The sequence below is a fragment of the Peromyscus eremicus genome, chromosome 15 (assembly GCF_949786415.1).
Source record: "Peromyscus eremicus chromosome 15, PerEre_H2_v1, whole genome shotgun sequence".
In the NCBI taxonomy this organism is placed as follows: domain Eukaryota; kingdom Metazoa; phylum Chordata; class Mammalia; order Rodentia; family Cricetidae; genus Peromyscus; species Peromyscus eremicus.
The window spans coordinates 12,415,821-12,426,156 of record NC_081431.1 but is presented as its reverse complement, the minus strand read 5'-3'; the positions used below and the strand labels follow the sequence as shown (position 1 = coordinate 12,426,156).

Below are 10,336 nucleotides of genomic sequence, written 5' to 3'. Positions count from 1 at the left end.
ACAGTGACACACTTCCTCCAACAAGGCCACACCTCCTAATAGTGCCACTCCCTTTAGGGGCCATTTTTTTTCAAACCACCACACTGTGACTATTTTCTGACCAAAGACCCACACAATGTTTAATATGAAAATATCACTGGTACGAAAGATTAAAATCCCCTAGAGTCACTACACTCCATTCATGTGGCAGGTGGTACTGTACATGGTTTATCCAGAAGGACATCACCATAAGGACTGATAGATACACCAATATCCTAAGCCACTCTTCTGCCTCTAAGAGAGCCACCCGAGCCCCTGTAAAGGTAAACTAACTCTAGTGTTAACCTGAATTGAGGTCCCTAAAAGACAAAAGGGACCTTCAGGCTTCTGACTACGACGGTGTGACACTGCGCCTCTATTCCCACCATTGCTGAGAAGAGGCAGAGGCGGGGTGCCAGCTTGAGACCTCCCTGGGCTACAAAGTAAGTCTCAGGGCAGCCTAGGCTATGTAAAGAGACTGCCTCAAAAAGAACAGAATGAACAAATACAGAGAGGTAAATTAGTTCTAAAGTCAGCAGGTCCTGGTGGCATCTGCACAGTCCTGGTGCTGAAAATTCGCAGTGGGGTGCAGAAAATTGGTAAGAGGAAGTAAAACCTGGCAGTCTACACACAGTGCAGAGCCAGAAACCATCCCACACAAAGCTCCACAGTAGAGTAAATTCAAAAGTAATTTGTCATACGGATGGAACACACAGAAGAATGATCAGGAGAAGAAACAGGCTGAATGTTAACAGCTAATCTAAATACTGTTATTTCTGAGGCTAAAAGATGAAGTCTCAAGAATCATAACATAAAGATAGATGACATCAGAGGAAGTTGGTATTACTGTTCCTCATAGTAGGGAACAGAGGTTGCAAGAGCCATTTTGATTAGACAGCATGGTGCCCATACAGGTATCCAGCATGGGCAAAGATGACTAACACTGGACTTCTGGGGGACTATGACTCAGAAAAAAGGAGGGGCTAACACCAATGTCTGGAAAACCCAAAAGCAAACAGCAATGTAATCTGTTATATAAAGAAGGCTACTTTTATGTGATGCTGGATAAATATGGCCTTGAGGTCAGAGGCAAGTGCTTTGATCTCTGCCAACATGCCTGTGTGTGGCTGCCTGTAAGGCCTGTCTGTATCCGTACCTATGTGTAGTCCGTGTGCCAGCATGCCTGTGTGTGGCTGCCTGTAAGGCCTGTCTGTATCCGTACCTATGTGGAGTCCGTGTGCCAGTCTGCCTGTGTACCGATGCATGGAGTCGGTTCTCCCCTTCCATCTGGATGTGGGTTCAGGGGATTGAACTCAGGTTTTGAGGATGTTCCCACTTAGCGCTCTACAGGCCTCTGAGGATTATTCTATTTATAGAGCTAAACACTGCACTCTAAAATTTAAAAGAGTATAGTAAAAGCACTGTAGGTCAAGTATTTCCCAGTAATAAAGACAAAACAGTGAAAAGCTTTAACTCAACAATCCACATACAAACTATCCCCTTTCCACTCTCATGGCCAATTTTAAATCAACTTTTTTTTTTCTCTTCTTCACAGGATGTTTCTACAACGCTGCCATCTATATGTCCATTTAGAATAAAAATTAACTTCTCTATGTATCTAAAATAAACTGCCCCACAAAGTACCAGAAAAACCTATAACTGCTATTGTTAGTGGAAGAGAAGGCCACCCCCTCCAATAGGACAGCACAGGCTGTCATCCACAGGCCATCCTCTCAGCCTGGGGTGCGAACACTAAGAAATCAACAGCCAGGCACTAACATTGAAGGGGAACATTTATTACAATAGAAACGGACAGTCCTGCCTGCATACACAGATTCCTATCAGAAAGGACACGGGAGGGAGGGATCTATAGGGGGAACTCTCAAGGAAGGCTGCATTATGCATAACACAGAAGGCATCTGCTTGATGAATAGCATAGTTGTTAAAAAGCTAAATCCTGGACTTCAGGTTGCCTGGATTCAAATCCCAGCTCCAATAATTACTGTGTAGACAGGGCAGGCTATTCAGTCTCCATAAACCTCAGTTTCCGTGTCTGTAAATCTGGTATAATGGCTCTTAATGGGATTGTAATGAAGACTAGATGAGACAGGACAAATTCAAAACCAGGGATCAGCATGCACTAAACAGTTAGTAATTGTTAGTAGTCGTCTAATTAAGACTAATCTCTTTTATAAAACAGATCTCAAATGCCAAAAGCACCTAAACAATGGTTAATAAATTGTATTTTAGTTGCCCACTTCCTAACAGGAGTAGATGACACTAATATCCACCACACAGTCAGCAAATAGAAAATCCTGGCAGCCAGCAACAACTAGAAATTAAATCCTTTTTTAAAAGGTTACTATTCAGTAAAGGCCCTAATAATCAGGTTACAATAATACTAAGGACATGTTTCTGCGTTACACTGCTGCTAAAGCTACCCATCAAGGAAAGTGTTTGGCTAAATCAACCACAGGACAGCCAAAGGAACCCACAAAGAGCCGCCTATGTGGTACGGTACAGTACTTCAGTCCTCCCCTCAAATGCCTGACCTGCCTGAGAGAAGGAGGAAAAGGCAGGGTGAGAAGATCTCAGACATGGGCAATTTAAAATGCCTTAGCTCCTTGAGGTTTCAAAGACTAAATAACATACTTACTGCAAGTAATCATAAATGATACATTTGGCCTTTAAAAGTGTTTTTAATGATTTACTTTTTATTTATGAGTCTATGTGTGTGAATATGTGCAAGGAAACCAGAAAAAAAAAAAGGCATTGGATTCTCTGGAGCTGGAGTTACAGGCAGTGGTGAGCTGCCATGTGGGTGCTGGGAACTGAACCTGGGTCCTCTGAAAGAGCAATAGTACGCGTCCTTTAAACTAATTGTTAATTTAACCTATTAGGGCTAGGGCTATATAGCCCAGGGGTAGGACATCTTTCTAATACACAAGAAGCCCTGGGCTCAATTCTCACATTGAAAAGAAAAAGATGAACACAAACTGTATATATGTTTCTGGTGTTTTTGCATAAGCTCATTCGCACAGTCAAAGCACTTGACCCTGAAGCTTAAGAAAACCTAAGCAGCATCCAGGAACGAGCCACCTCTGTCTAAAACCTAAGAGCAGTCATGCCACATCTTCCACCCACGCCTGAGGGGACCTATTTGAGAACAAACTGCTAACTGTCAGCCACAGCCATCAGCATCACCTGTACAGGCTTCTAGGACAGGAATCTAATAACTACTTACTTGATAGCCACTAATTCATTCTTCATTTCAAAGTAGCCTTTTTTATCTAGGTTTAAAACTGTCTAAAGTAACTTTCTTTGCAACAGATGGAAATGAATTCATTATTACCCTACACTATCCTTTTCAGCTGGCAATAACTTGTGGTTGTAGAGAGAGAAAAAAAAAAGCTGGGTGATTTTCACCAGAGTTTGGATTCTAGCCCTGCCCTGCAGCATGCTGTCAGATGAGAAGTGTTCCAGCCTCACATTCCAAGGAAAATGGATTTCTATGTGAGCAGCTCCCCCACCCCCACCCCCCACCCTCGTGTCAACTGCCACCTCACTTTCTGCACAGCGCAAACATGTCCAAAGTATATACTACTTTCAACCATCCTTCATGCTACATTAATTGAAGTAGCATCCTTGGAAGAACTGACCAATTATAAGCTAACTGCATCTAATAAAAACTTAAAGTGAAACACATGGAATAAAACAAGTGGTTAAAACAACCTAGTTGTGCACAGATGAAATAAAAATCCTCCCTCTTGTACTTTAGGTTCACATACAAAAAAAAAAATTAAGGTGCTTTTGAAAAAAGAAAACAACGTATACTTCCCCAGGAAAGGACTTTAAAACATGCTCTAGCATTCACTCTAACACAGAATTATACAAAGTACTTTAACCTCTCCAGAAGTGAAATATAAATACTTACTGTCTTAGTTTGCTTTCTCTTGCTGTGATAAAGCACTGACTGAAACCAACTTGGGGATGAAAGGATTTTTTTACTGGCTTACATATCTCAATCACAGTCCATCACTGAGGTTAAGCCAGGACAAGAACTCAATCAGGGCAGAAAGCTGGAAAAATTTCTCTTCACAGTCCTGGACTACAATTGATTAACAAATGGCATTGATGTTACTACCAAGATTCAGCTCAAATTAATGCCTAAAATCTGGCAACCTTCTAAAAGACCATTTAGATCATACAATGCCCCCAGCGTCTCCTTAAAACCCTGTGGGAGAGGGTTTCCAAACTCCTGCCCCACAGAGTTTGCAGGTTCCATTAGCACCTGTTTCTTTACCACCAACTTCTTCCAGAAAGAGAACTCTGAACAACTTCTCTGGGTCCTTGTGGTCCCTGTTCTTAAGGCCTATCCCCATGAAAGATGCAATAATTAGCTTATACTTGCAAAAATTCTTCAGGCTCCATGGGCAGCACACATCACGATGTGCCCTAAATGGACATGTCAACAAGAAGACTACAAAATCAACTGCTGAATCTCCAGCCTGAATGTGTCACTCCCTCAGATGAGATGATCAGTGCCTCCTCTATTGCTCCCCATCTACCTATTCCCCTGAGGCAGGATCTCTCCTTGAAGTTAGGCTAGGCTGGAAGTCAGCTAGCCCCAGGAATCCTTCTCTGTCCCGCTAGAAGCTGGGGTCCCATGAGTTCTGGGATCAGAACTCTGGTCCTCAGGGTTATGCAGCAAGTGCTGTTAATCACTGGGCCATTTCTCAGCCCCCTTAAAACAAACCTTTAAATCATAATAGTAATAATACACATACACTCATTCATTTTTCCCCGAGAAACCCTAACTGATACACTAAAATAGTAAAAGTCAAATGGGTACTTTTTAAAGTCAGAGTTGATAAATGTATCCTTCTAACTCTTCAAATATGACAGCATGGTACAGAAATGCGGACTGCTATTTCTAAGTTAGTACTTTCAATGCAATGCCAACACATTAGCAATGCTATTATCTCACTATGATCATGAATCATTAATCACTATCATCGACCCAAACCAGCCCTGACTCAATACAAGCTTTATGGAAGAAGTATTTTAAATGCAGAAGACCAAGCTAAAAATAATCATTAACAAATGAGTTAGAAAATAGACACCAAAATATACCACAACAAGCAAAAATAATAACCTTCCTAGCATAAGGAGATAAAAATTAACAAATATGCATAAAATTTTTCAGTTTAAAAATCACTAATAGCAATATAGGGGATCAGACCCACACTGAGTTCCTACACAAGTTGAGGGCACTTTGGATACCAAACAACACAGGAGCAGATGTGTCTCTAAGTTTTAGTGTAATCTGGAACTCCCAATAACAATGAACATCTGGTAATACTATGGAATAATGTCCACTTTTCAAGAAGAAATAGTCTAGCAATTTGCTGCCTTCATTCCGGCAAAGATAATAATATAGACGATTACAAAACAATGTTGTTTACAGGTAGCAAATTATACACAAATTTCTGATAAAAATGATAAGCTCTACCTCAATTACAAATACTTTTAGCTTGCCCCTGGGTTCTTCTTTTCCTTAGGGACTCAGCATAATGGACTCTGCCCTTCTTAACAGAACCACAGTCTTGTGTAGCTGCTCTGAATCCCCTTTGAGTCACTGAGGCCAGAGTCACCTTGGTCACTATGAAAGGAAAGGACTAACTCAGTGAGGGTAAAAGGATACGGACTGGCTGTAAGAGACGGATGGACTGTGCCTCAGCCATTCTTGGTGGCTCTGTAGTGTCTCCTAACCCACAAAGTTGTGTTCCTCAGCCACATCCAATGTTCTGGATTGGATCAAATGACCAGGAATTTGACCTCTAACTAGGACAAGCAGGTAACTGAGAATGTACTATACAATAATAGAGCTGATAGCCAGAAGGCACTGAACCAACAAACTCAATTGCTTGATATATATTACAAATTGGTGACTACCCAAACAAAACATTTAAATACATGTATATGAAGGCTGGCTGAATTACCACTGCTTGGGCAGTTCTCCCTCAACAGACACACATCATGCAGTAGAAATAAAAAGAAAATGTGAATCCATACACACAAATAACTAGCAATTTGCTGCCCCTAATCAAAAATTCTCACTAACATAGCTAACTATGAAACACATCAAAATCATACAGGATGCAAAGAATATATCTAAAGGGAAAACTAAGCAATTTATTCAACAGTTACATCAAAGAATAAACATCCCAATGATTTCCTAAACCCAAGAAACTTCGAACACCTTTCAGATCTACAACTAGAAACCTACCACAGAAGGCAAGCATTCTTGCATTTCAAGGATGAACACTTCCACCACCCAAGAGTGTTCTCAAGGGCTTTCTCTTTTAAAAGTCAGGGGAATGGGAGGATGGGGGGAATTGCTACAGGTTTTTTGTTTTGTTTTTTGGTTTTGGGGGGTGTTTTTTGTAGGGTTTTTGTTTTTGTTTTTGTTTGGTTTTGTTTTGTTTTGTTTTGTTTTGTTTTTCAAAACAGAATTTCTCTGTGTAGTTTTGGTGCCTGTCCTGGATCTCGCTCTGTAGCCCAGGCTGGTCTCAAACTCACAGAGATCGGCCTGCCTCTGCCTCCCCAGTGCTGGGATTGAAGGCGTGCGCCACCGCCGCCGCCGGACTCGCTACAGATTTTAAATCAAGACAACATGCTAAAATAAAACCAAGCCTTATCAGATAAGCAACAAATCTACCCCCCAAGAAATGAAATTAAGGGGCTTGGAAAGATGCTGCAGCCATTAAGAGCACGGGCTGCTGTTCCAGAGGACCTCAGTTGGATTCCCAGCACCTACATGGCAGCCCACAACTCGAGTTCCAGGGACCATGACGCCCTTTTCTGGTCTCTATGAGCACCAAGCCTGCATGTGAAGCACAGACATACAGGCAGGCAGAGCATTCCATCCATAAAATAATTTTTTAAAGAAATTAAATGAAGACATGCAAAAAAAATCAACACAGCAGTTAGCACAGTAACTTCCGAAGACTTCATTCAATGTCTTCATTAATACGTTAAAGCACTGTGTAAGGGACCATCCTACACTGATAAACATCAGATGTGCCACTCAACATACCGTTATCATAATAACCATCTCACTGGAGCAGAGCACAAGATTCAAGGTCACCAAGACGTTCTAGTAAGTTAGTGGGATACTATGATATCAATAAATATACAGTGTTTTCTGGTTTGTTTCAAATAGCTCAGGTCAGATCACTAAGTAAGATTTAAGTTACCTGTACTGACAAATACAGGGGGCGGAGGGGGAGGGGGCGTGTGTGAAACTAAGATTCTTACTCTTGGGATGTGAAACACTTGAAACAATCCTTACAAATCAGCCTCCATCAGTGACAGTACCCTGGCTTTCACTAGCTACGCCCAGTATGTGGCAAAAATCCAATCTATTTAGCATCTAAAAACGTGTCACTACGCTGGGAAGCAAACAGCAGGTCGTAAAGTGCAAACATAAAGGTGCTAGCCTTCTCCAGACATTGCGAGTTCATCCCACGACAAAGGGAGTGGGACAACCTGAACTCGCAAGGTAGAGCAGAGTCCAAAATGAAAACTTCGGTAGGCTTGCTTGTCTGAATCAAAGGCATGAAGTCCTGTGAGTCTGACAAAGAAAGGGAGCCTGAGTTGGAGCTAGGTGAAGTAAGAGTTCAAGTTTTCCCTGTGAATGTAGAATATTTTCCAAAGCCCACAGGAAGAGGGGGAAAGACTGAAGAGAGAGAAAGAAACAGTATTGCAAAGAAAGAGATGGTTGCTGAGCATGCAAGCCGCGGCTGGTCATCTCGCAGATGGGTTAGGTCAAGACGTCCTTCTCATCTTCGACCCCGATGGAGAAGAGAGCTGGCCCTGGAGCCTCTCCCTGCAAGCCCCCTAGGCCACCTCGGGCCACCTTCCCCACAAGCTGCGGGACGCGGACACACCCCCACGGAGGATGTCACCTCGGCCTCCTCAGCCCCTCGCAGCGGCCCTGCGCCAGCCGTCCTCACCCCGGAGTCCCGGCTCTCCCGCGCCGACTCCCGCGTGCCTCCCCGGCCTCCCCCGAACCGCGGCACGGGGCGACGCAGCGCCGAGAAGCATCCACACGGACCCCGGGCGTCCGGGACACTGAGGCTCCGAACTCAGCTCCAGCCGGAGCTCGCGAATCCTGGCCCGGAGCCGCGCTTCCGCCTGGCGCGGGCCGCGGTCGCCAGCGGGACCGGAAGTCCCGCCTCTGGCTCCTGGGCCCTGGCCTCCCGCTACTCCAAGCCGCTGCAGCTGGGCTGGGGTGTGGAGGCGCGTGCCTCTCCTCCTTCTCGGGCTCCCCGTGGTACGTCACTTAGCCGGACTGCAAATGCTGGGCCAAGTGTCCACCAGATGACTCAGGCACACACTCTGGTTGAAAGTTGAGTAAACAAAAGCAGTGGCTAATCACACCACGAGGGAGTAGATTTTATTTCATTAATGCAGATATTTATCTTCTCCATCACTCCAGAAACAGGAAAATGGTGAACGGAGAACCACACCTTGACGGCCTGTCTAGTTATCTTTTATCTCTTGTTTTCTATTAAACCCTCCTTTCATTTCAGAACTCTGAAGATGGACTCCATTGAAGACGAGTGTTACTCGATCTCCTTATCCCTCTTCCCAATGAAGCAACATTGAATAATTCTGCTTTTTCTGCTTTTCCCTATTATTTTGGGTCCTTTCATTGGTTTATTGAGGATAGGTGGCTGAACCTTGTTTGTTGGGGTACAAGTTGTAATCCCTCAAGTAACGCAACAACTTTTTAAGAGCTGTGTTGTAGAGAGTTGAGCAAGAAGATTGCCTACGAACAACTTCAGTTGAGACTAAATTAAAGAATGAATAAGGGTGAAGGTAGGCAAGGACATGCAGGATACCAGGAAGTGAGAGCCTGCCTTGTACAGGTAGCTGCATAGAAGTGGGGTCAGTTCTGCAAGAACAAACCTAGACGAGGCCAGATGATGCTCAACTTTATACAAAAAACAAACAAAAAAAAAACCCTTGGAGCTTCCAATTTCATAACAACAGAATCAATGCAGTCACTTGTAGAATAGACAAAACAGTGAATCATGGTTTTTCCGGAAGTGACTGTCCTAGTTATCAAAAAAAAAAAAAAAAAACAAACAACAACAACAAAAAAAAAAACAACCAGGAACCTGATAGTGGGGATTTTAGCTCAGTGATTACTGTATTTACCAAAGTGCATGAAGCCCTGGGTTTGCTGTCCAGCATCATAGAAGCTGGACACAGTGATGCACACCTGGAAAGTCAACACTCAGGCGGTAGAGGAAAGAGGATCAGTAGTTGAAGGTCATCCTCAACTATAAAGCTAGTTTGAGAGGAGCCTGGATACACAAGATAGGGAGGAAAGGGGCAGGGACCAGGGGAAGAGGTTAGATGAAAATAAAAACCTGTAAGAAGCCATGGGTAGAAATGCAGTCTTCCCCGCGAGTGTTTTCCCAAATAGCCATACCCAGATGGAAAAACAGTGAGCAAATACTAAAACCCTCCCAAGGCCCAGATCATTGAGGTTGCCTCAACCAACAGAGATGCCAACCAAAGGGAGGAGCCAGGGAAGAGCAGACTTCGCGGACAGCAGTGAGGACTGTTGATTCTGTTGCTGTTTTTACTCACTATTGGTGTTACATAGCCTTCTGGCATACCAAGCTCTCCTTTCTCCTTATTTTCTTCCTTTTAAAACAAGCTTTTACTATGTCACCCAGGCTAGCCTTGAACTCATGACCCTCCTGCTGCATCCTAGACCAGATCCTTAGGTCTTCTCATCTCAGGAACTTTAAGTATGGCATACGAACATACAGAGAGAAGACAGCCATTAGAACTGAGTCTCGCATGTGGCAATGTCCTAAAGAAAAGATCTATGAGCAAACACCTTTGCCAAGGACACAGGTTCCTTGCTTTGTTTCCTTAGATTACAAGAAGTATCTGTATATATTTTCAAGTCATTTTGTTTTAATATTCAGAGAGCATTTTGCTATCTGTAGCCAAATAACCTTAAGGAATGTATCCAGATCATGTCCTTGTTTAAGATAATCTGCTTCCCAATCCATCCTCATTCTCACAAAAAACCAGACCAGATATTAACACTTAACCCAAACAGGGCCAGGGAAATTTCTTCTGCACTAAGGTTGGTCTCAATTTGCACACTGAAATGAATATGTCATGTAAATCTAGAATTAAATTAGACATATGTAAGATGTCCAAAGATGAGGGGGAGGCATAAAGAAATGAGGAAGAAGTAAAGATTTGGAAGAGAGAGGTGTAGAAA

The 10,336-nt window shown here is 43.2% G+C and overlaps 1 protein-coding gene across 1 annotated transcript in view; it reads right to left on the bottom strand.

The window, feature by feature from the left end:
• Positions 1–8,206, bottom strand: part of Disp1 (dispatched RND transporter family member 1) — a 165,263-nt gene extending 157,057 nt beyond the window's left edge. Inside the window, exon 1 of the mRNA XM_059280215.1 lies at positions 8,037–8,206. The gene's annotated coding sequence lies outside the window, so the exon portion shown is untranslated. The remainder of the gene's footprint in view (positions 1–8,036) is intronic.
• Between the last annotated feature and the right edge of the window lie 2,130 nt (positions 8,207–10,336).